The sequence below is a fragment of the Salarias fasciatus genome, chromosome 13 (assembly GCF_902148845.1).
Source record: "Salarias fasciatus chromosome 13, fSalaFa1.1, whole genome shotgun sequence".
NCBI classification, from domain to species: domain Eukaryota; kingdom Metazoa; phylum Chordata; class Actinopteri; order Blenniiformes; family Blenniidae; genus Salarias; species Salarias fasciatus.
In genome coordinates, this window is record NC_043757.1 from 6,442,256 (window position 1) to 6,449,215 (window position 6,960).

At 44.9% G+C, this 6,960-nt stretch overlaps 1 pseudogene; it reads left to right on the forward strand.

Moving 5' to 3' along the window:
* Positions 1-2,122: 2,122 nt before the first annotated feature.
* LOC115399241 (kelch-like protein 10) lies at positions 2,123-5,249 on the forward strand (annotated as a pseudogene).
* Positions 5,250-6,960: the final 1,711 nt, after the last annotated feature.

Below are 6,960 nucleotides of genomic sequence, written 5' to 3' on the forward strand. Positions count from 1 at the left end.
TCATGATGTATCTCTGCTCCTGGCGGGTGAGGATGTAGAAGAGGAGGGCAGCAGGCAGAGGCTGGAGTGCCCAGTGTGGAATCTGAAAACCTCCAGTGTGTCTAAAGGCTCAATGACTCGGTGCTGAGCAGGCATGCTGCCTTGATCTGTATCCTTTCATCAAGTCCCTACCTAAATACAGAGCTTAGGGACTGACACTGTATGAAACGATTGCATGTGGTTAAAAATGACATTCTATTTTGGAAAACCAATGAAATGTTGAAATAAATTCTCTCATTTTCGGAGAGATTTCAAAGCCTGGACCTTGAACACTGTCATCAGCTGCTGCAGCACCGTTCAATGACGGACCCAAGCATGATGTGATCAATGGGGGACCACACAGCCAATACCCAACCTCTCCAGGGTCTGTCAACCTGGTGCATATGCCAAAATGCATATGCAGCCAAGCCGTGAGATCATCGTCTCTCACTCCCCACTTTACAATGCACAATCCATATTACACAACAACAACAACAACAACAACAACAACAGAGAGAGAGATTTTCCACCAAGGAGCAACAGCAACACCAATCTGATCCACAGAGATTAAAAAAAGCAATAAAACATAGCACTCACCACTTGTAGATGAAAGCCATCCTGTGATCCTTCTTGAGCAATCGCTCTGAGACGTCCTCGGAAAATCCCGCACAAAGTCTTGTAGTTTATAGTTAGCTTTTAGCATTTTAGATGTTCGTCTGCTTAAAATTTCTATTTTTCAGAAAACTTCTGCTTGAAAAATGCTCCCAAAGCAGGTTTACAATTTTATCAGCCGATCAATCATCCGCCATCCCGTTTCCAGATGGTGCGTCAATGTCGTCACACGACACGCTGCCCACGAGCCAATCAGTGAAGCTCATCTAAAGCACCGAGACCAGCTCCAGGAACTCCGCTGGCCCCAGGGCAGTCGGTCAATAGCATCAAAATCTGATTGGCTGATGATGCCGTCACTCAATGTAGCACAACCCTCAAGAGCATCAACTCTTCCCCATCAACCGCCTCCCCTCCCTTCTTCTGCTGGTGGACAGTGGTGGGTCTACTCGCGCTTGAAGGCTGTGACGGGACCGGACAGTTGGAAGCAACTGTCTTAGGCCAAAAAGATAAAATGATACTTTGTCACTTTATAGGATTTATTAGGATTTATGACCCCCCCCCCCCAAGGAATTTATGGCACCTAATAAACCCCTCCCCCACTTCCGCCCCTCCCCCACCTGTTCCCCTCCCCCAATTTTTTTAAGATGTATGACCCCCCCTGAGGAATTTATGGCCCCCCATAAACCCCCCCACCTGTTCCCCTCCCCCACTTTTTAAGATTTATGACCCCACCTGAGGAAATTATGGCCCCAAATAAACCCCTCCCCGACTTCTGCCCCTCCCCCACATGTTCTTCAAGTATGAGATTGGCGAACTCTGTCGTTACCAGTTGGACGAGTATGAGAAAATTGGGCCTTTATCGTCTCTGACAGCTGTCTCATCGAACGATTGGGGTGTTTTGACGATGCTGATCGACCGGTATCACAGCTGGTGCGAAGAGGATGAAGATTCTGAGAGCGTTAAAGGTGCTGTAGGCAGGATTTTACTAGTGAATGCTAATTTTTCTGTGTTTTCTTTGGATTAAATGTTAGAGTATCCATTGATAATCCTTTAGGGGTGTAGCATAATTGCTATACCGCGAGGGTGCAGCGTTTCCATCTGTCTCTGTTCTGAGCTGAAAAGGAATCTCGACAGCTCCCGGTATCTTTGACTAATCAGAAGAGCCCATGAGGCTCTAACCGTGATTGGTCGAGGGGCGTTCGTCACACGTTCTTGTGGGAGGGGCTTAACTTGCGTAAGGGCGTGATGTCAGAGAAAACAGGACAGGATTGGCTGTGCTGGGTTTCAAATCGCCATCTTAGATGGGTCAAATCGCCATCTTGCTTAGGTAAACCTAAGCAAGATGGCTGAGATGCCGAATCCTGCCTACAGCACCTTTAAGTGGATAAAGTTGGCATCTCCTGAATCAGAGAATGATCACAGAAAGATGAGATTCTGTGCCGTGTGGCAGACTAAAACTATGGTTTCCGGTCGATGGGTTTTCCGTGCGAGCATGCAACTGACAAATGAGGAGCAACTGGTCGATAGCTTTGTTTGGGAAACCTTCAACAGCGAGTGCGGTGTTTTCAGGAAGATTCTCGACTTACCATTCGACGCAGTGGTGGAGAAGATGAAAGAAAAGTCGGAAAGACAAGGTACTCTGTTTCACACCTCACGTGATTGGAGAGGCGTTGTTAGCGTGAGAAGAACACTTAAGTTCTAAACCACGCCTTCTGCGCCATACACGCCCTCAATAACCATTTATAGAGAGGGAGGGAGGCTGAGATGTCAGTACATCCGATTTTTTTTTCATGGACATAAAAAGGAGCGTTCTCAAATTCAGCTATGCAGAAGTACAGCAATGGAAGATTTCCTGCCGGCTTCAAGCGTCCACACCCGAGGTACCCTGACCTGCTGAGTCAGGACTCTCACAGTCCGGCGCAGGCAAGCGAGACCACTGCGGTCTCGGTCAAACCTGAGGGAGGTGTTGGGCCTGCGTCGGCAGGTGCTGGAGACTCTGGCGAGGATGGTGTCGACGAGTGGATCTCATCTGGTCTGATCGCTACTGTGAAACTGGGTTTGCTTCACCTGCCTTTGAGCTCCATTGAATATAACCATTCATTTTCTGAATAGCATTGCAAAATGAACGAGTAATTGACTCCAGGCACATTTCAGAATGGCCTTTTAATTATAAAGGGGAAAAAAAATCATTTTTTATAATTGGTGTGTTATAAAACTGAATTGAATCAAATCAAATTGAACTGAATTGATTTGAAATGAAATGAATTGAATTGAAGTGAAGATGAGACAGTTGCCAGGTGAAGTGTGATTTCATCACTCTAATGTCATCAGGATCTTCAAACATTGGAGCCATTTCAAGTCTGTGTTTATTTTGTGTCTCATTTGTGAAAAACAACCTCAGACAGTGCAAGATGAGTTCATTTTATGAGAAGCTCCAATTATCTGGAGTTTTTTGTGATGCAGTTCTTATAGTCCAAGATGTTGAATTTCAAGTTCACAAAGTCATTATGTGTTAATGTTCTCCATACTTCCAGTAAGTTGAAACAGAGAAACAATGTTTATCCTTCAAAGTTCTAAGTTTCACCTTGTATAAATGGATAGAATATGAAAAACTGCTGAAATTGTACTAATTTAACATAAATGTGCTGGGCCCAACAACTTCATTGTGGTTTGAGTTGTTGTCTCCGTACCTGCTCCTTTTAACTGTTTCACAAAAGTTTGACATTTTTTCTTTCTCTTTTCTCCTGCAGAGCTCTTTTCCTTCGGTGGTCCAGCCCAAACCAGAGGGACTATGACATTGGTGGCGCCACTCCTGTGATGATGGAGCTTATTATTAAGTTTGCATACACAGGCTCTGTTCCTGTGATGGTGGACAATGTGCAGGAACTCATGTTAACAGCTGATGAGTTTGAAGTAATGGAAATTGTACAAACCTGCAGCCATTTCCTGGAGGAACAACTCTGCCCAGAGAATTGCATAGGCGTTTGGCAATTCACAAAAGCCTACTCCTTCTCCAAGCTACATCATAATGTCCACTGCTACATCCTGGATCACTTTGAGGACGTGGTTTCCAGTGAGGAGTTGCTGCAGCTCGATGTCCATGAACTTGCTCTTTTCCTTGACAGAGATGACCTTATTGTAAGGACAGAGAGCATTGTGTATGAGGGCATTATGAAATGGATCACCAATGACCCAGATCAACGAAAAGGACACCTCTGCTATCTCATGTCGAAGGTACAGTGATCTCTGTGACTCATACTCTGAGATGCTATGTGTTGTAAAGAGTGCTGTACACAGGGAAAACCTTGTGTTTCAATGGTTTGACTAAAACATCCTGTTCTGTCCATCCGCCTTCCTGAATGGATACATCTATTACATTGGTGGCTTCAACGGAGAAGAGACTTTCAGCAGTGTGCGCAGGTTTAATCCCATCAAGAACGTTTTTGAAGCGGTGGCGCCGATGCATTCGTACCGTTCCTACGTCAGCGAGACTGTGCTGAATGGGCTCATCTTTGCCCTGGGAGGCTTTGATGGGCAGTTGTGTCTCAGATCTGCAGAGCACTACCAGCCCGAGAGCAACCAGTGGACCCTCATAGCACCCATGAGCGAAAGGAGGAGTGACGCAAGTAGCACAGTCCTCCACGAGAAGGTGAGTGACTCCAAACAGCAGCTGAATTGAAAGCTTGACAGTCTATTTGCACCTAACGGGATGGGATTTATAATGACCTCTAACAATGAAATAACTAATTTATTATTTTTCTATTTTTATTTTCTCCTGTTCAGAATACCAATGATGATTACTGTAACATTGTGACTCAACATTGACATGGGAAACATTGGCAACACTTGTGGCCAAAAATGTAAAATGACTTCCTGTCTTTGCTTTAATTTTCAGATTTATATTTTTGAGGGATCTAATGGGTGGGAGTGCCTGCAAACCACTGAGTGTTACAACCCACAAACCAACCAGTGGACAATGGTTTCTGACATGAGTAGTTGCCGCCGTGGAGTTGCAGCTGTTGCTTATAAGAATCTCGCCTACGTGGTAAGTTTACCAAACCAAGCTGACACTCAGATAACATGTGACTCACTCATAGAAAGCGTGGAACCCTGGAAGAGCTGGGTTTTGAATCTGAGTTAGTAAAATGATTTATCCTGACTGCTGATGAAGAAAAACATTTATTTAAAAAAGTATCTGTTTATTTATACAATTAAGAACTTTTTTCAAATGCATTATTCCTTTTTCATTCTGCAGGTCGGTGGCTTTGGTGGTGACGTCTATCTGGCCAGTGGGGAGGTCTATGATCCATGTACCAACACTTGGAGCTTCTTGCCCTCCGTGATAACCAGGCGCAGCAACTTTGGCATCGAAGTACTTGACGATTGCATCTTTGCGGTTGGGGAATTTGACGGCTTTCACACCATCCGTGCTGTGGAGCGATTTGATCCGACGTTGAATCTGTGGTCTGATGTCCGCCGCTTGCATGTCTCACGCAAAGCAGCGAGCTGCTGTGTGATTTACGGACTCCCCAACCTTCAATCGAGACAGTCTGCCATTTATTCAGGTAGATCAAGAGATGGAGGAGGAGGGGGAGGAGGAGGAGGAGGAAGATGATTAGAATTAGGTGCAGGAGAAGGAGGAAGAGGGAGGATCAGGAGGAGAAGGAAAAAGAAGAGGAGGGGAGGTAGTACTTGCCCGCCCACCACCGATAGAAAGAGAGAAAAGGATAGGACAGACAGATTGATTTACTGATTCAGCGTTAGGATGTGTTTTTAGAGAGAGGGAGAGAGAGAAAGAGAGGAACAGAGGGTATCGAGGTCAGATGAACAGTGCAAGGGAGTCAACAGTTATTAAAATACAAGACAGTCCCAACAATGGCTCTGATAAACCAGGAGAAAAAGAAAAATCATCAAGGGCAATCCACATCCAAAAGTGCCACAGCCCATTTCTACGGGGGCTCTTCACATGAAGACGCCGACCATCCAGTCCATGAAGCACAGTGCAGGCCTCCCACCAGTCAGGCCAGAAGAGTCCCCAGGACGACACCCTCCACAGGCAGACCAGACCGATATGGACGGCCCCCATAAAGATACACTGCATATAAAATAATTAAAAAAAAGTATGAAATTGAAACAAAACAGAGTAGCGGGTATGAAAATGAAATGCAGCGTGATAAAAGAGTAGAGAAAATTAGCATACCCCAAATCTGTGAAAGACTGTTGTTATGACCCGAGTTAACTCTGGAAAAGAAATTCTTACCTCAGTGAGAAACATTGAAATTGCAATGGCTGATTCAAAAACGTTCACGGATGTTGAGGAAAAGCATGTTAATGCACTGTAAAGACAAGGCCATGAGCTGCCAGAACATCAGAAACTGAAACAGCAAAGAGAGGAACAATGGAGTGATGCCACTCAAAGATGCTACAGATGTGGCTCTTCGGATCACTGTGCTAATGAACCAGTCTTGTCCCGCCAAGAATGGCAACTGCAGAACGTGTGAAAATTGGACATTTCTCGCAAGTTAGCAGATTGGCTGCTAAATCGGTGTATTTATCTGAAGTGACTGTACTGTGTGTTAGCAGGAAATCAACTGAAGGTAAACTGATAGGAAACTTACACTTCATATCGCCAAAACTTAAACTCTGACATGTTAGTTGACTCGGGATGTGGTGGTTCCATAATTCCCAAAAAAATTATACATGAAACACTTCAAGACAAGTAAACCAATCCCACCTACAACAGGACTTCTAAAACATTCAAAATATGAACTGCAAGTACTTGGATGTCTTGAAGCCACACGGAGGAGATTGAGCATGCAAAGAATTTCGTACAGTACAAATCCAGCCAGAGATGAAACCTGTTCATCAAAAACTGATCTGCTTGCCATTTTCAGAGCCTGAGTCTGTAACCAAACAAACGAATGAACTGGAAGAACAGGGAGTCATTGAAAAAACTGATTGATCTGAATGGGTGTCTCCCATTCTTGTCACCAGTAGGACAGACTGAAGGATCCATCTGTGTGTGGATATGATGGAGTCTAACAAAGCAGTGGTTCCTGACAGCCATCCCTTATCACTGACTGAAGACTTACTGTCAGAACTGCATGGGCCTGCCCTGTACTTTATTCCACTTTGGGCCTGAAAAGTGTCTACCATCAATTGGAACTGCAGAGATGAGGGATTAATGCTTTGATTACACGTGAAGGCCTGTACCAGTACTGCACAGTATGAACTAAGCTCTGCCCCTAAATGTCTCCTCCGTCAGACTGCATTCAACTTTCTGGGTTACAGACTCTCACCTGCAGGCTTGGAGGCAAATGATGACCATGT